A 19,572-nucleotide genomic window follows, 5' to 3' on the forward strand; every position below is an offset into this window, starting at 1 on the left:
CCCCAGGCATTTCAGTTCACTGGGTCCCTCCAGGGGAAAAAAAAGCGACCAGGAGAACGGAAGAAATGCAGAAGGAAGGTCACTAAGGCAAGCCGGGAAGAGAAGGAGCAATCCGTTCACTGCAGCAGAACAGCTCATTCAAGGCAAGCACTTACCATAAAAATAGAAAGAGTCAACAGAAGGAGAAAGGATCCTTCCTCGGTGTCTGTGGTAGACAGAAATTCACCGCGAACCTCGGCAAAGTGATGGGAGGCAGCAAAGCCCTCCACACACAAGTCCTTTCCGCCTCCCCTCCAGCCCGCATGCAGTTGTTTGTGCTGTAAAACCCCCGAGAAGTCTGGAACAGGACTCTCCGGAGAGCAAGCAAGCCGGAGTGAAAGCAGCCAGCCGGGGACCAATTTCACCACAGTCTCAGAGCATCACTCCTAGGACAGGTCCTCCCCACCGGGTGCAGGGGCGGCATGGGGTAGGGGGGCGGGGGCAGCAGGCTAGGCTTTGGAAAGCAAGGTTTGGGGTAGGGAAGGAGCCTCTTTGGAGTGGAAGGAACTGCCGGTGAACACATCAGTATTCCATATCAGTTATTGCCAGCAACCAATCAGCCTAACCAGGGGGCTGTTGTCAGTGTGACAAGAGAGTGCAGATGACAGGCAGTCCTGGGAGCTGCAGGACAGCTCCCTGCCAGCAACAGAAGTTTGGCAGGATTGGCAGCTTGCCCTCTCCCCAGTCTCCATTAATATTTGCTTGCTGTTTGTCAATTCCCAAAGCACAATAGTTATGTGGGCCACTCAGCAACTTCCCAAGACAGACCACCACCACCACCACGCTCTTTCTGCAGGAAGCCAGAGTGGACGTGAGTCTTGGCTAGTGACTTCTCACACATCAGACAGCTCTGACAGGACCCTCCACAAGGTCACCACCAGTTCAAAAATGGCACTCTGGACCTGTGCCTCTCTATGACGGGAGTGTAGGTTGAGAGAGTCAGGAATAGGGCTTTCCACAATCATGGGAAAAATTTAAACAGAAAAGGATTAAAGGTCTCTGCAGGAATTTGACCCGTCCATCTCTCTTCATTAACTTTCCATGTGGTGTTTTATAGAGATGTTGTTCAATCTAAGTTTCTAAGGACAGTTTATGTTTCCCTTTGACGACTCTTAAATCACCCATGATTTAAGACAGGACATTCGTACTCTAGGCAAACAGTATTAATTTATAAGCACTAAAGCGAGACACCACAATTTACACTAACAGAAAGGAGCCCAGGCCTTCATGGTCGGTGAAGAATAACTCTACACTTTGACTATTTGTCTTTTTCTAAAACCATTCTTGTATCATGTTGCACCTGGAAAGCTGGAGGCATACATCTTAAGCTGTGATTGTTTTGGATGATGAAATTGGACCAGAAAGTGTTCTCTGAGGCTAAATGCTAATTTAGTGAGAGGTCAGAGGGAAAATTCCAGATTTTCTAACTTTGGAAGACTGTTTAAGGTTACTTTCTTAGCAGAAGAACCAATTCCCTTCTCCAGTCAGGAGTACATAGGAGGCTGTGTTTTTATGTGATGCTGTGTTTCTAATTATAGCTCTCTTTTCTCTTAGAGGCTGGACATTCTGTGATGCCTTCCAGCCATGGGCAAACTGCAGCCTGACACGGAGGAGCCGGAAGATCACTGCTTAAGGAGAGGGACTCTGTGAGGGGGACTTCGAGGGGGTAGCCTTTGGGATGTTAATTAATTAATTAATTATTTTAAAGATGGGGGGATACACTCCAAGCAGTTAGCTGGGCTTCAGAGTGAAGCATAGCAGGAGGCCACAAAAATGTTCCACATCAAAGGCAAGCATAATAAAATGAAGTGTCTTTCCCTAATTAACTAATGTGTTTATTCACTTTACATCCCAGTATCAGCCCCTCTCCTCTTCCCAGTCCGCCCCCCCCCCCCAGCTCCTCCCTACAAAGTGAAGTTTCTTATACGAGGAGGCAAAGGATGCTCAGCATCGTGTACACTAAAGACGTGAACTCCATACGCTCAAATGCTGCTTTATTCTTCATCTCAGCCCAACTCAAACCAGCAAACATGCATAAAGGGCAGAGAGAGGCTCCTTGCCTTCAAGAAATGTACAGTCTCACAGGCAAACTTAAATCTCCTCTTGAGACACTACTATTGTGGCCAAGGCAGAAACCATACTTTAAAAATGTGTTTCAGGTGAATCAAGCTCTGAGGGTGGACTTCAGGCTCTGAACTCGTGTCGTGGAGCGTTTTCTATAGCCGCACCTACCTGCAAAACACCACTGTGCAAATAAACTTTATTATATTTAATTGTTTTGTTTACCAGTGGGGGATGGTAGGTACGTACATCCCACTGTACATGTACGGAGGACAGCTTGTGACAGGCAGATCTCTCCTTCTACCGTGCCGGTCCCAGGAATTGAACTCCTATGGTCAGGCTTTGCAGCAAGCACCTTATGCTCTGAGCCATCTCTCTGGTCCACTTTCAAAACCCAATTTTTGATGTTCTTTAGCAGAATGCTCCTAATGTGACAAAAACATGGTCAGCATAGCAAATAACGAGTTTAAAGAGAGTATTATTTAAAGCTCCTGAGTAATTGAGATTAATTCTGTTTATGAAACAGATTCAATACCTTGACTCTGTTGGAGGATAATGAAGCATGAAAAGGGATAATTTTGCAGAGATACAAATTGCCTAGTAGATTAAATAATTGTACAATCTATATGGCAATTAGGTCAATGAAACTGGTATTGTAGTCACTCAAATGTAATTAATTTTTAGTTTGGTCATTTCTCTATTCTCTCTCTCTCTCTCTCTCTCTCTCAAATAATAATAGAAATTACTCAGCTTCAGACAGCAACAAACAACATTGGATTTTGTACTGTACACACAAACAGAAACTGGAGGTATCGCACTGTGCCTTGTTCACCAATACCTAACATGTCATAGGTTCCCCAAAAATATTTGTGAATGGCCATTTGATCGGCCAAGAAGAATCTTGCTCAATGTCTAACAGAGCATGATTGGATGCCTTCTTTTTAAAGACTTCTAGCTATGCTGAACTAACTTTCTCTGAGTTGAATTTGGTACCTACATAAGCCATTTGTCTAAAAAGAAAAAAAAATCACTTTTTCTGGAAATCATCTCTCAGGAAACTTGCTGATTATGCTTTAAAAGACCAGAGATAAAGATTCTTCCAGGTTAGTCTTTCAAAACCAGGGTGGAAACAGTAAAGTTGAGGCCGACCTTTGGTAACCAGCTTAAGAAGAAAAAGGTTGTTTTTTTTTTTTTTTAAAGTCTTCTTTTACAAGGGTAAATGGCTGTATAATTCTGCGTACACGTGTGTTCACAATTTGTGTGTGAATAAAGATACTACATACTGCGGCATGCATGAGGGCCAAAGGGCAACCCCAGTGTGATGGCTATTTTTCCAGTTGTCAACTTGACTGTATCTGGAATGAAGTACAGTTCAGAAATGGAGGGCACATCTGGGATCCAGATCTTGAGGCTTTTGATCCAGTTCTTAACATGGGATGATACACATTTTTGATCCAGATCTTGAGGCCCAGTGGTCTGGCCATGAAATGCTTAGACAAGGTAGTGCATGCCTTTAATCCCAGGAGACAGAGACATGCAGATCTTTGAATTCAAGGCCAGCTTGGAGCACAGCAGGTTCCATGTAAAGAACAGCTTAGATCCAGGTGTGGTGGTGCATACCTTTAATGCGGATCAGGCCTTCTGCTGGAGGCCTACATAAGGAGAATGGAAGAAGGAAGGCTTCCTTTTCTCAGCTTGCTTGCACTTACCTGCCAGCTCATCTGTTGGAACCTACTTCTTCAGGATTCCAGCTTAGACAGAAGACCAGCTAAAACAACTACCCTGTGGAACTGAGCAGCTACTAGATTCTTGGACTTTCCATTCACAGTTGCCTGTTTTAGGGTTAGTTGGACTGCAGACTCTAAGTCATTCCAGTCATTTTCCTTAATGTATAGATACAGTCCATAAATTCTGACTCTAGAGAACCCTGACAAATACACTCAGATCTGGCCCTGGCTGTATCTACTTTATTTGAGGCAGGGGTTTTGTTTGTATGTTTGTTTGGCTGGTTGGTTGGTTTGGTTTTTTATTTGTTTTTGTTTTTCTGGATTTGTTTTCTATTATGTTTACCAGGCTAGCTTGTCTGATTCCTCTCAGAGATTTTCCTGTCTCCCTTTATAAGCACTGGGACTAAATACATTCATGCTAAAAGTCCAGTTTTATATGGGAATTCAACTCTGGTCCTAATGCCTGGATGGCAAACCATTTTACCCACTGAGCTATCTCCCTAGACCCCTAATTCCATTTTTTAACACCAAGACCTATTATTAAAGGAGACATAAGAATCAGAGAAACTTAAAAACCAGTTTTTTCCATCTGATGGTTTTCATAGCTGTTATAACTTACATAAGGTGACCATTCTGTCTAAAGGTACTAGTCACTTGCTAATCTGGTTTTTGTCCTGGGCTTAACACTAGGGGCATGTGTCTTTCACACCTGATGTGTCCATTGCTAAAATTCGAGTATGTTCACACAGCGATGGTGAAAGGAGACTGCCTATGTAGCTAATCCAGAACATGGCCAATCAGACTGGCCTTGAGACGCTTCCTGAAGTAAGTGTACACAAAAGCCTTCAGGAATGTTTTCTGACTCAATCCATGTGGCTGTGAAGGGGATCCGTCCCCATACTGTCTGTCACCTCAGTCAGGGAAGCAAGATAGAAAAGCTCATTTTACTTCAGAGATTAAATGTAAACCTTTTGTGCATCAGTAAAAAAAAAATCGTGCTCATAATTTAAAAGGAAAATAATGTACATTTATTGATTTATTTTCTCAATAAATTTGGACTCTAGCTTTTCACATCAAGCCAGACTGAGTCATTCGCAATCACTAGACAAATAAAAGGAAAGAATACTCCAGAAAACGTGTGGGATTGACATGAATTCTCAAGTCCCATTTCTCATAGCTAAATTGTCCTTCTGCTTCCTGTGGGAGGTCTGGAATGCAGAGGGAAAATGTTGGCCTACTAAGGGCCACTACCTGGATGAGGATGATTTCCCAAAGCACTTAGTAGGCAGGCTTTCAGATAGTCAACACCAGTTCTGAATACGTAAGAGGCATTTGAGGCTCACAACCAGAGCATCCAAGTCTTGAAAGATGTTTGCTTTCAGCATTTCTCAAGCCAGAAAGATCCCCTGGGATTGTCAGAGATCAAACCATACAGGAAAAAAAAATTCATGAAGATCTCAGCCTGCTCACTTTTCCTCCTGTTTTGGAAGACAGTAAAGTAAATCTGTGTCTGACCTAGAGTGACAGAGAGCTAGGCTGAGTGTACAGAAGCCAATATTACAGGGAGAGGGGGAAAGGGAGAGGGACGGGAGGGGGAAGGGAGGGGGTCTACACACACAGGCACACATGTCAGAAAAAGGAGTGTGTACATCTAAACTCTTACTGAAGTGTCTACATTGCAATCCGTCTTTAAGTCTCAACACTGACAACCCATTTGGGGCATCATCCTCTCTGTTAATTATTAATATGGTCTCCAATCTCTTGCCTGTTCTAAGCTAGCCTCCCTATTGTCATTAGCAGGTTGGACCAAATACAGTAGCTGTTAAACATGGAATTGAGGCCCCCCTCCAATCTGGCCTCGGTTTACACTTCCAGCATCCATTCCCATTGTTATTTACCCTATATTGCATGCTGTCCTTACACATCCTTATTTACTGTTCCCATGGACACTACTGCCTCAGTTGTGGTACTCCACTCTCCCAGAATAGCCATCCATACTTCTCTCTCTGGAAACACCCTGTTACTCATTCTTTAAGGCCCAGTTCACTATCATCATTTTAGTCAAGGCATCAAATTGCCCAATGTGGTTTAATCCCTTCTGTTTGTTCATAATGTGTTGTTTAGTCTTGTGTTACAAGCACAGATAGTAAATACATTATACTGAATTAGTGCCTTTAAAGCAATTTACCGAGGTCCATGGATGCTCTAAGTATCTGATGCACAATGTTACATGATGAATGAATGACTACTTTTTATGCCTCTTACAGTCAAAAGCACTTGAAGGAAGGACAAGCCTTTTTCCTGGAAGTCTGCAGGACCATGGGCTTATTAGCAATATATAAATAGCCCCTCCTCCAAACAGTTCTGTGGTTTAAGGAGAGAGCCTTGGATTAGAATCAGAAGAGCTAAGTTCCAGCACTTACCCTGTGCCATCTCAACCTCAAAGAGCCTAAATTATCTCCTGCTATAATGTGGCTTCTCTGAGCTACAGGTAAGGAACTGAACACTGAGTGAAACGCTTTTTAAAGCTGTATAAACACATAACGGTAGGCATGCTCACTGTCACCAGTGTCTTATGGTTGCTGTTGCTACTAAAATTTCATCAGTCATCACAAAATGTGTCCAGACAGTTATCCTATAGGAGCCATGACTCAGCACGGAAGTCATTCCAAGTGCCTGGCTTTAAGCCTGTTCTTCTATAGTTGGGATAAACTGGAGAATCTGAAAGCCTGGGACTCCGATTCAACCTCTGTCAAGTCTTGCCTATGTAGACCTGGTCTCTAAGACCCAAGCCCTCTTCGGAGACCAACACTATCAACTAACCGTGACCCCCAGGGAGCTCTCAGAGACTGAGCCATCAACCAAAGAACATACAAGGGCTGGTCTGAGGCCCCTGGCACAGATGTAGCAGAAGACTGCCTTGTCTAACCTCAGTGAGATAGGATGCTTATAATCCTGTAGAGATTTGATGCCCCAGGGAAGGGGGATGCCTAGGGATGGGGGACCACCCTCTCAGAGGCAAAGGGGAAGAGACAGGGTGAAGAAGTCTGAGAGGGGACACCGGAAGGAGGGACCAAGAGAATAGCAACATTTGGGATGTAAGTAAATAAAGTAATTAATTAAAATAAATTAGAATGAAACTAAATCAGGGATGAGGGTGCAGGTCAATAATTCCAGCATTTAGGAAGTGGAGGCAGGAGGATTAGGAGTACAAGGCCAGCCTTGGCTGCACAGCAAGCTTGGTTGGAATCAGCCTGGTCTCCATTACACACTGACTCAGAAAATTAAATATGAGTGTTAAGCCACATGTAGACACACAAAGAAATAATAATACATACTTTGGTATATTGCCAAATGGAATGGGATACAAATAATATATATATATATATATATATACATATATATATATTAATACATGATGATGTATATATAATAATGTATCCATATATCTACTATATTTATGAATTTGATAAGGATTCCATGATTGGATGGGGAAAGGCTGTCCTTTCTTTCTAACACTACAGCATCTACCCAAGTGCCGGGCCTCACCTTGTTTCCTGAACTTACCAGGAGTCTGGTAAGAATTTTCTCTGCCCAAAACCATTCTGCCTGAGATCTTGGGGTATCTCTTCATCCAAACATCTTCACTCACATCACCAGTCATTTGCCTGCACGTTATTCTCACCATTTTCCTTATAACATTTGTCTAACTGATGTATTTCCCTGATGACTTGCTGAATGTTCACCCTCTGTGCACACTCTCCTGTAGTGAGGACCGTTTGCTTCATACCCCTTAGTGAGAGAGTCCAAAATGAAATACATACTCAGCACACATCCCCCGAACGTTTATACCACGGCCAATGTTTGCATAAGTGTTCCCTAGCTATTTAGAGTGGTACAAAGTTCAAATTACCTTTGACTATCGAGCAGTTCTAAAATATTGTAGATCATTTCATTTAAAAACCCAGAACAGTGCCACAATGCTCAAGTTCACACAGACACTTAAAAATTTATGACACTGATCAACAAATATTAAAATGCTATCCAGCAGTAGGAGCCCTTTGCAAACAAGATAGCAATTCCTGGCTCTGAGAGAACAAAAATGACCAAGCACAGCACTCTTGTCTGCACAACTGATGTACTAAGCACAAATGAGTGCTTAATCACTGCGTAATAGACCAGCAGTTTCCCTGGATTCTTCTTTCATATTTTCCCATCCTTGTTTTATGCTAAAGTTGCTCTGGTCCCAGCCTATCCTGGGGAATGATGTGTACAGCCCTTGATCTCTGAAATATTGACAAAAACAATTAGTTCTGCGGGAGCTCAGCAATCCAGGTAATTTTTCTATCCTCCCAGGGAACTCTCTCGAAGGTGAGCTACACAGAACCCTCTGGAGCCTGAGTACAGCATCCCTGTTTTCTGATTAGCTCAGCCTTAGAGGCGGCCTAATAAATAAATAACCACAGCAATTCTGTATAATGTATGAGGGCTACTTTCCAGTGGTCATTTCAATTAGAATATTTTCAATTAGCAATAGCATAGTAATTTACCAACCAGGCATATGAACTTACTTTTCATCATAGGACACAGGAAATAGGAAGATTCTTTTTTTTTTTTCTTAAAAAGAGAAAGGCTTCCTAGTCATAATATAAAAATCATCTTTTTCTCCCAAAAATTCACTCTTCCTCTGACTTCTGTTTTTTTTCCATGCATACTCACCCCGATGGACTCTGTTACCTAAAGAAGATGATCTCTGTTCAACGCTGCTCTTCCATGTGTAACTGCTTCAGTCTCGGGTTGTTCTTTCTTAGCCCTTCATGTCTACATACCCTTCTGAATGCCCCTCCTTCTCTCTTCTATCCTCACCACTCAGCCAGTGCTCCAGGCTGGTTGCCAGTGTTCCCTGGGTCCAAAATGGCAGTTTCCCTGGCAGATGACCAACTGGTGTCCCCTCTCCTACCTTTCCTCTTGCTGTCACTCCTCAGTTGTCCCCTCTCATCAGGCATGTGAGAACACCTAGAGTCTTGTCAAAGCTCTTTCATGTCCCCTCATCCACAGAAACTCCTAGTCTCCAAGACCCAAGACAAGCATTTCTATTCACCATTTAAAATTTTTACCCAACATTCTTCCTACATTGGCACTAATTATGTAGTAGTATTACCATTTCAAGTATAGTGAAACATTCCTGTAATCTCAACACTTGGGAGGCCGAACCACTGCCAGTTCTAGGTCAGCCTGGACAACAGAGTGAGATCCTAACTCAAACAAACAAACAAACAAACAAAACAACAAAAAAAATCTTACCCTACAGGGAAGTCCCGGTCCTGAGACTGATTCATCCTCACGTTCCCAGAGAGAAAATTTCTCTAGAAGCACTTAAATAAATGGATATTAAAAGCCCTGGCTTCTCTGTGTATCTGGCTCCCTTGCTCGATCACATGTCTTCAAGAAGTTCAAAGAGACTCTTACCTGTCTTTCCAACCTCTCGGCTGATCATGAAACCTAGAACACATGGATGCTTAATGCATACTTGTGGAGCTGGTTTGCATGTGATTGGCCAAAAGAAAAAAGTAAATTTGGCTCCAAGTAGTAAAAAGAAAAAAAATTCTTTTCAAATAATTTAGTTTTATTTTATGTGCATTGGTATCTTGCCTGCACTTATGTCTGTGTGGGGGTGTCTGATCTGAGAGTTAGACAGTTGTGAGCTGCCATGTAGGTGCCAATAATTGAGCCTGGGTCCTGGAAGAGCAGTCAGTGCTCTTAACTGCTGAGTCATCTCTCCAGCCCCTTCAAACTATTTTATAATTAGCTCATTTTTTAAAAAATTAAATCTATAATTTCTTCTCTTTTATAAAACACCAAAGGCATGAATTCATAAGGATACTTCCTTAGAAGCCTCTGGCCTGTTAGGCTAACCCAGCTAATGGAGGCACCTTGGGAATAATGAAGCATTCTACACACACTGCTGTGAACTGCCTGGATGTGGACTCCGGCAGAAGGGAACTCTTGGAGAAATCTTACCACGATTTAAGATGGGAGTAAAAAGATCCCCACCTACTTGAAAGAAGAATTTCACTATAGAGAGATGTTCCCAAACCACCCAGGAGTGTCCCCATGTGGGTGTCATTATAAGAAATGATGTGACTGTAGAGGTGACTCTAGCAAAGAGGGAACCGTTTGTGTGGACAGTGGACACTCCCCCACAGCCTCAGGTTTACTTAATTTCCTCCACTCTTCCCCTTACCTCACAGGAAACATGCTGCCATACCTCCAAAGAACTGGAGAAAATAAAAATCATGTGCCCAGAGCCAGCTGCAAAGACTATTAGCCTATAAAGAAGGGTTTCTCGATAGTCTAGTTAAAGTCACAGGCAAAGAAACTTACCCATGGTATGTCAGGGCCCTGACTGAATGGACTGATGACAGAGAGTTGAAGTATGCCTGCTTACCCCAGCCTTCCAGCATCACTGACACACAATCAGAAAAAAAATGTAAATAAACTGGACCATTGGTGTTAGTGAGCCGATTCTGTAGGCTCCATTGCCATGAAATGCCCCTTCCTGTTTCTGCAACCAATCAGTTCTGTTCTTTGAACAGGGAAGTGAAAGGAGACCCAGCATTTTAAAGGACCACAGCCTGCTCGGGTTGTGATACAATTAAACTAGCTCATATAGTGAAACTTTCCAGGATGTCTTTCCTACTCATAAGCTTGTGGAAGCTCTGTGAGCTTCCAACATAAACAAATCTGAATTGCAGGTAGGGGTGTGAGGGGGTGCAGCTATTCCCAAGAGAGTCTGGCAGATTCTTACAAAGTTGAACATGCTCTTCTCATACGGTTCCGAGATGATGTGCCTTGATATTTACCCAGGTAAGCTGAAAACATGTCCACACCTGAGTGTTGACAGCAGCTTTATTTACGATTGCCAGGACTCCCAAGTAACTATGAGATTAACGGACGAATAAACTGTGGCCCGTCAAGACAGCAGAATATCGTTCACCCTGAAACGATGCGTGCCTGGAGCTACAGAAGCCTGGGCAGGGATCTTACATTGCTGTTACCAAACAAGCCAGCGTGAAAGCCTGCATACTGCCCAACCCCTGCTATGGAGACAATAAGATCAGCAGTTGCCAAGGACTGGGGAAGGGGTGAATGGGCAAAACATAGAGGATTTTCATGGCATTGGAACTATTCTGCGTGATACTACAGTGATTGGCACATCCTTATCAACTCACTCAAACTGAGATGGTATAATAACAGGAATGAAGACTAGTGATTACAGGATTATAGCAAGGAGAGCGAGTTACAACATAGGAGCAATCTGATGGGCAGTGCTGATGGAGGAACTGGGCAGGCACACAGGACTAACTACTCAGCACTTGAATTAAAGGCTGGGGGCTGGGGAGAAAGCTTAGAGGTTGACAGCACCTGCTACACAATCGTAAGAACCAGGGTGTGGATGCTAGAAACCTACATAGCAAGTCAGGCAACCTGCAAAGACTACACGTCTGAGGGAGCTCGTATCCTCTTGTGATTATACATGCATGCATGTGCGTGCATACACACCAGCTTGCACATGCACACACTCATGCACACATGTCTGCAAGCACACGTACACACACATATATATACACAAACTTATACACACATTCACACACATGAACGCACATATATGTGGAAAGGCTACTTACTATCCAATCCCAACTATGTGTGTGTGTGTGTGTGTGTGTGTGTGTGTGTGTGTGCATGTGCGTGCTCACTCGCGCTCACTCATGCAAGCAATTTCAATTGTCTCATGGAGCAGGTACATTTAGAAATGCAGATGGTCTGGATAGTGCAAGAAGCAGAGGAAAAGGAAGAGAAGAGGCAGGGTGAAGAAGTGAAAAGAAGATGGAAGGAGTCAGAGGAAGAAGATGGGAGGAGGAAGAGAAGGAGGAAGAGGAGGAAGAATAGAAAGAGGGAGGAAGAGAAGGGCACATGGGAGGAGAAGGAGGAGGAGTAAGGGATCTGGTAGCAAAGAGGAAAGGGGAAGGAGGAAGAGAGAAAAGAGGGGAAAGATGGCCAAAGAATTCTCATAAAGGAAGAAAAGTTTTAAAAGACTCACTATAAGAAATGCACATGCCAGTCAGCCAGCCATGTTTCATACCACCACAAACTGAGTGCTAGAGTTTGGAGATCTTAGCCTAGTACTGGTTGAGTGTGCAAAGAGTGAGGCTAACAGTGAGGCACTACATCATGGTGGGGGTCACATGGTAGAAGAACACATACATTTTGTGGTAGCTAGGAAGCAGAGAGAGAGACAAGAAGGGTCTGGGTTTCCATATCCCCTCCAGGGACACAGCCACAGTAATCTGGGCCCTCCTTCCTAAGGTTTCCAAGCTTTCCTATAGTGCTGTAGGCTCATGGCTAAGTCATTGGCCTCTGGACACAGATCACCCCAGTGGTGCGCTTACATCATCAAGATCCAGCAAACAAGAACACAGTGAGTATAGCCAATTCAATTTATTTTTGTTTAATTTTCTATTTCTTTAATCACAGAATTCCCTTCCTTCTAAGCCTTTCCCTGCTTTAAACTGACTTTGTATTGCTGCCTGGGGCAGGAAACATGTTAGCAAAGAAAAAATAGCACGTGGGAATCCCTGCCAGACTATGGGCAGGAGAGGAATGGCTACAGGAGATTTACCTATATCTATAGCTGACCAAATTCAATTCTAACCAGAGTGGAGTAAACGGAAAGTAAACTACTATTCAAAGAAGAGAATTGTTCACTATATACACAGAAAGAGAGGAGAAGGCACAGATAACACATAAGGCAAGGGTTAGGGAGGGGTACACTGTAAGAGGAGATGCTAGCTATTGTTTCCCAGGGGTCAGTATGCAGGTAGACATGATGTATGGTGGCACCCACTTCCCTCGTCTGAGATGGTGATAGCTTTAAGATAGAGACACAAGGGCAGCCAGACACTGGGAAGCAGAAGTTAAGAGAGGCTGCATCTGCTAAAGTCATGGCCAGAGGTGAGAGAGAACTGGGTCAGGGTTGGATTCATAGATTCATTCATGCATTTGACAAGAATATGCACAGAGCCTGACAGTGGCTCTGCAAACAATAAGACCAGGGATTTTATAAAATGTGGCTGTCTGTGATGAAGCTGCACACAGCTCTGAATGTCAGGTTGCATTTGCTGCAGGTACCCACAGCCTGGTAGGATGAAGGCCCTGGACACTGTTTACCCTCCATCCCTCACTCCTCCAGAGTTGCTCTCTCATGCAACTCTGGCAAGCTAAGATCTTCATCAATAGACTCCTGGAGTCTGGGGCTGAAACGATTCCACACTACCCTTGAATGCAGTTTAGAAGGTGGAAATGACATCATCTTCCCGACCTTTGTGTTGTTTGCCACTTTGACAAGGTGAGAGACTTGTGTGCCTTCTTGACAGCAGCATCTGGGCATCGTCTTCTTGAGTGAGGAAGGGCTATACTGTAGATTTGATCCTGAATGCCCCTGAGGGTCTAGAAGCCAATGACTTGACCTGCAGGACTATTAGAAAGCTTGGAAACCTTAGAAAGTAGGACCTGGTGAAAGGAACCCAGATTACTGTGGCTGGGTCCCTAGAGGTTATATGGAGACCCTAGCCCCTTGTCTCCCTCTTTGTTTCTGGCTACCACAGAATTAATGTGTTCTTCTGCCATGTGACCCTGCCATAATGTAGTGCCTCACCGATAGCCCAAAAGAAGCACACCCAACCAGTGATAGGCTGAGATCTCCAAAAATTTAAGCCAAACGAGTCCTCTCCATTTTTCAAATTGATTGTCATGGGTATTTTGTCATGATAAGGGAAGGACAGCTGGCACATCTGGTGAGTAGCAGCTCTGGCTTCGTGACTACGGCTGAAAGAATTTTAATGCTATGCTTCTTGCAGAGCTTTTAGAGGTAGACCGTATCTTCCCTTCTGAAACTTCTCTCATCTCAGAGTCCACAAATCTTCACATTGAGTATTTTCCCCATCTAGATTTTTAAAAACGGCCATAAAGTAGAAGGAGGCCCTCTGGGAACTGAAAGGAGACAAACAGGAAAGGAAAACAGATCCAGAGAAGTAAAGGGGACAATAGGATAGTTCACATTGTATACTTGGATGGGTATGTTATATGGAACCCATTCACTTATGCTAATGAAAATGAATAAGAAACTTAAAATTAACTCTTTACCTGTGCAAATTACTGAGCATGGCTTGTGTTTCCTGGTTAGTATAAAGAAGTAAAGGGGAGAAAACTTGAGTTTCGAGGAGTAACATTGGCCATTGCTTAGAAACCAAGTTGTGGTACCCAGATTGAATGAAACAGTCATAACTGAAGAAAATAAAATGTTCTCCCCTACATTTCACAAATAGAAGACATACTTGAAAAGCTATGACACAGAAGGCAAAGAAACAGGCCCCTAAAGGACAGTAAATTAGTGTTCAGGTTTGTTTTTCTGCTGCTACGACAAGACCCTGGCCAAACCTACTTAGTGGAAGGAAGGGTTTACTTGGCTTGTAGGAGGATATACTTCATAATAAGGAAGTAAGAGCAGGAACAGGAGGCAGGAACTGAAGTAAAACCCATGGAAGAGCACTGTTTACAAAGCTTGCTTCCCCTGGCTTGCTCAGCTACCGTTCTTAGATAACACAGCTCCACCTGCTTACAATAGCACTACCACAGTGGCCTGGACCCTCTTACATCAATTAGCGATCAATAAAATGCCCCCAGAGACAGGCCAGTGTAGTGGAGACAGTTTGTCAGTTGAGATTTTCCTCTCTCCAGGTGACTCTGAGTTTGTGTCAAGTTGATAACTGAAGCTAATTATGGCCATTAGGAAATGCCCAGAGGAAAGGGTGATATTTAACTATGGGCCCTTACTGGGAGGAAGTGGGGAAGAAGAATATTAGCTCCACTCATTAGCATAAAGGGAAAAAAAGAATGAGTACTTCCTAAGTGTCACATTCAAAGTGGGTAGAGGGAAGAACAAAGTCGATTCTTTTCAGAGTTACCTCATTTTTTCAGTGTGTGTATATGGGAGAAGGGGGTATGCCCAATTGAGTGCTGGTGCCCTTGAAGGCCAGAGCCATCCTATCTCCCAGTGCTAAGGTTGTGAGCCTCCTGATGGGTACTGGAAGATGAACTCTGGACAGTAGGCACCCTCAACTGCTGAGCCATCTCTCCAGCTCCAAGCATGAGTTTAGTAGGAGGAGGGATGCTGATGGCCAGAAAGAAGAGAGGAGAGTAGCAAGAAGATACAGGAGACGAGACCAATGAAACATATAAAAAGAGCAAAGCGTACACCCATGTAAACAGGTCGATGTAATCCCAAGAGGATGAGAGAACAGATGAGCTACCTTGGAAAAAGGACCAAGTAAGGCTGTGCTATGGTTCCCAACCTGAGGAACAGGAAATAATGAGGATCTGAAGCAAGATCTTCGGGTTGCAATAAGCTTAAAGAAATTACATGTTTGCCTATGACCAAGTATGGTGACCTGAATATGCTTGTCCCAAGGAGTGGCACTATTTGCAGGTATGGCCTTGTTGGAGTAGGTGTGTCAATGTGGGTATGGCCTATAAGAGCCTCATCCTAACTGCCTGAAAGCCAATCTTCTCCTGGTTGCCTTCAGATGAAGATGTAGAACTCTCAGCTCCTCCTGCGCCATGCCTGCCTGGATGCTGCCATGCTCCTGCCTTGATGATAATGGACTGAACCTCTGAACCTGTAAGCCAGCCCCAATTAATGTTGATCTTTTAAAAGTTGCCTTGGTCAGGAGCTGAAGCCCTATAGGAGAAACAACAATATAAACTAACCAGTACCCCCCAGAGCTTGAGTTACTATCTGCTTATGTAACAAAAGATGGCCTAGTCGGCCATCCGTGGGAGGAGAGGCCCTTGGTCTTGTAAAGATTCTAGGCCCCAGTATAGGGGAATGCCAGGGCCAGGAAGTGGGAGTGGATGGGTTGGGGAGCAGGGGGAGTAGGGAGGGTATAGGAAATGTTTGGAGAGGAAACTAAGGAAGGGGCTGGCATTTGAAATGTAAATGAAGAAAACATCTAATTAAAAAATTTGGAAAAAAAAATGGAGCAAAGACTGAAGGAAAGGCCATCCAGAGAACACTCTCCTTGGGATCCATCCCATCTGCAGACACCATACCACAGCACTATTGCTGATGCCAAGAAGTACTTGCTGATAGGAGCCTGGTATAGCTGTCCCCTGAGAGGTTCTGCCAGCACCAGACTAAGACAGATGCAGTTACGCACAGCCAACTATCACAATGAGCCTGGGGACCCCAATGGAGGAGTTGGGGAAAGGACTGAAGGAGCTGAAGGGGATTGCAACCTCATAGGGAAAACAATAATATCAACTAACTGGAGCCCCAAGATCTCCCAGGGACTAAACCACCCACAAAAGACTATACAAGGTTGGGTCCATGGCTACAGCTACATATGTAACAGAGGACTGCCTTATCTGACATCAGTGGAAGGGGAGGCCCTTAATCCTGTGGAGACCTGATGCCCCAGCCTAGGGGAATGCTAGAGTGGTGAGGTGAGAGTGTGTGGGTGGGTGGGGGAGCACCCTCTTAGAGGCAAAGAGGAGAGGAGATGGGATAGGAGGTTTGTGGAGGGGAGACCAGGAAGGGGGACAACATTTGAAATGTAAATAAATAAAATAACCAGTAAAAAATAAATAAATAAAAATTAAAAATAAAGAGTTGCCTTGGTCATGGTGTCTCTTCGCAGCAGTAAAGCCCTAACTAAGACACTAAGCTTCCTGTGAGTAGCAGTGACTTCTTTCATTTGGGTTGGAATTAGATCAACCCACTGAGTGGGACTGACTATTCTGGGCTGAGGAGAAACTATGATGGGTGGTTAAATTTATCCTCTAGTAACCAAAAGAAAGTAATTACAAAGTAACTACCATTTGTTACATGCTGTCATTTTTTTAAAAGTCTTCCAAATCTTATATCTATGAAAGGGAATCAGAAAAAGTGTCCTTTGTGGGAGAACAACTACTAGCAGTCATTAGAATTAACAGTTAGACATAATTTAATTTTCTAACTATGTTGTGGCCAGCATTCAAAAGAATTCCATCAAGCAGGAAATAGGTTAATTAAATTATAATCTAGTTGTTTGCCACCTGCCTGGATGACTGAAGGTCTCAGTCAGGCTAGAAAAGGTATAGCTAAAATCCAAAGCCTAGGACTGGAGAGATGGCTCAGTGGTTAAGAGCACTGACTGCTCTTCCAGTAGGTCCTGAGTTCAATTCCCAGCAACCACGTGGTGGTTCGAGACCACCTGTAATGGTATCCGATGCCCTCTTCTAGTGGGTCTGAAGTCAGTTACAGAACTTATATATATATATATATATATATATATATATATATATATATATATAAAATAAATCTAAAACACAAAAAGAAATCCAAAGTCTAGATCAGTGAGGCCATTCCAAGTAGACAAGCAGTTTTAGGGGGCCTCAGTGGCGCAGCATCTTTGAGGTGTCTGCAGAGTTATCTGGACCTCAACAGCTCCCAACTTTAGAATTAACAAAATAGCTTGACCATTAGGAGGTAAATATCAGCTTGGAAACCCTTTACTTTCTCCTTAGTAAGTAAATAGAAGCTTGGAACCCCTCAGCAGAGCATGGAAAGAATGTGATCAAGTCTCTCACAGCAAGGCCATTATTCGTGATAATTAAAGTGCTAATAATCTTAAGAGATCTTGGCATATTAGAAATTATCTAATGAATAAACATTGTGATGCTAATTCAAGTGTGTGGTTGGGTAAACTGTGACTTGGGATTGCAAAATAAAAACTAGGATCTGACTCCGTGGCTCCCACCTTCGGTGACAGCACAGGGGAGGCAGAGCCAAATGGATCTCTGGGAGCTCAAGGCCACCAGGCCTACAGAGTAAGACGCTATCTCCAAAAAAAAAGCAAAGTTGCAAAATTTGTGAAAATATTGAAATGCTTATCAGAATGTAAGTTTTGCTATTTTTATACGCTTAATTCAGTAGATTCGTAAGAATGAGGTAGATTTTGTCTGCTGTGTAGAAAAAGTGTTTAAAAGAGGCTGTCCAAAGTATTAGTACATTAAAATGTTTCTAGAAAAATGCAATTATATGAATACAAACTATTAACCAGTATATTTCTTATAAGTAACTATTTATATTCATAAATTGGAGAATAGTATTTGCAAATTAAAACCTTAAGGGAAAAAAAACTAGGCTTTGAATTTGTAAGTTTAATGAACTAGAAATTAATGCTTAAATGGCTGACAAATACAAATAGCCTTTCAGAGGCCCAAAAGTCTTACCAAGAACATTTTTAAAAAGATCACGTTGCATCAGCTATTGATACGGAGGGCAGATATGTAGTACCTACACAGTGCCACCAACTGGGGACACAAAGATGAGCAAGAGCGAATGGCCAGAACAGAGCTCAGAGAAGCAATGGCCATCTGGCTAAGAACAGGACCTCAACGTTTCAAAGATCTGGCTGTTTGGGGAGCTCAGAATAACCAGAGAGACATGGACATGAGGAAAGATTCCTGGGGAAATCCCAGCTGAGCTATGCAGTGTGGCTGCAGCGGCACCCAGGACTTCAGGAGCCTTCTGATCTCAACCACAGAACACTAGGCTACCACCTACAGGGAATGAGATGAAGCAGGTAGTTTTAAGGAGTAGAGTACGAAACTGCCAAGAAGTAAGGCTGAAGTCCTGTCAATAAGAGGCTTTCTCCAAGACCGGGAAGCATCTTCCTTCGGTTGCTGCAAATTCATTGTTAGGCCAGCCAGAAAGGTAGCCCCCAATCAGGCCAGGAAAAGAGACTCATGGGAATTGCCTTTTCTGGACTTCGTCTTTCTGGATCTTTGTATTTTGAGTCTTCTTGGCGGCAGAGGACAATAGTAAGTGTTGTACGGGCGAGCTGCTACTGTTTCAGCTTTGCACATGTGCACTGAATTACACTGCTGAGCTCCTGGCTCCCAGCACCTCCAAGTACCTGAATCAGGTCAGAGAAAGCTCAGGCACACAGGACACTCTCCACTCCCCACCCTCCACTCTCATGCCACCAAAGGATTTGCGTCCATTGAGACTGTTCTGTGGCAAAGAGGAAAGAAAAAGGTTCAAATTTTGAGCCTTTTCTTCTAAAACAACAGTTGGTCCCTTAACTCTAAGGGAATCTCATGATGCAGTGACAGCATGAAGAACATTCCTGAAGCTGCCTGGTCTGGCTTCAGTGGGAGAGGATTTGACTAATCCTGTAGAGACTTCATGCCCCAGGGTTGGGGGGTATGGTGGGGGAGGGCCTTCTCAGAGGTGAAGGGGATAGGGAAGCAGGGGTGGGGGGGAATGGGACGGGGAGGGACAACATTTGGGATGTAAGTGAATAAAATAATTAATTAATAAAAACAAACATTGCTGAGTGTAGCTTATTAGCATACTCAATCCCATTGCTGAATGGGAACTATGAACATAAGGGATATCTACTCTCTCATGCTGTCTTTATGAATGATAAGATTTATTTTGTAGGCAGGCATTATTGTATCCCTAAGTCTGAAGCTTAGCAATAATGACACAAAATAAGAGTACTGGTTACTGCCAAACTGCTATGTGAGTAGCAACGTTTTGTTTCATTTTGTTTTCTGCCAAATAAAACACAGGAAAAAGACTTCTGATATTTTTTAGACTCCTTTTTACGATATGTTCTGACTCTCATTTCCGAGACAT

At 43.4% G+C, this 19,572-nt stretch overlaps 1 protein-coding gene across 3 annotated transcripts in view; it reads right to left on the reverse strand.

Moving 5' to 3' along the window:
• Ano4 (anoctamin 4) overlaps window positions 1–19,572 on the reverse strand; it is a 408,979-nt gene that overhangs the window by 329,519 nt on the left and 59,888 nt on the right. For 2 of the 3 annotated variants that reach the window (XM_021174227.3, XM_029482962.2), the window contains exon 1: window positions 156–546. The exons of the other annotated variant lie outside the window; for it this stretch is intronic. The gene's annotated coding sequence lies outside the window, so the exon portion shown is untranslated. Of the gene's footprint in view, window positions 1–155; window positions 547–19,572 lie in introns of those variants that run through there. 3 annotated transcript variants of the gene reach the window in all.

Source organism: Mus caroli, unplaced genomic scaffold (genome assembly GCF_978045245.1).
Source record: "Mus caroli unplaced genomic scaffold, Mus_caroli_1 scaffold_9, whole genome shotgun sequence".
NCBI classification, from domain to species: domain Eukaryota; kingdom Metazoa; phylum Chordata; class Mammalia; order Rodentia; family Muridae; genus Mus; species Mus caroli.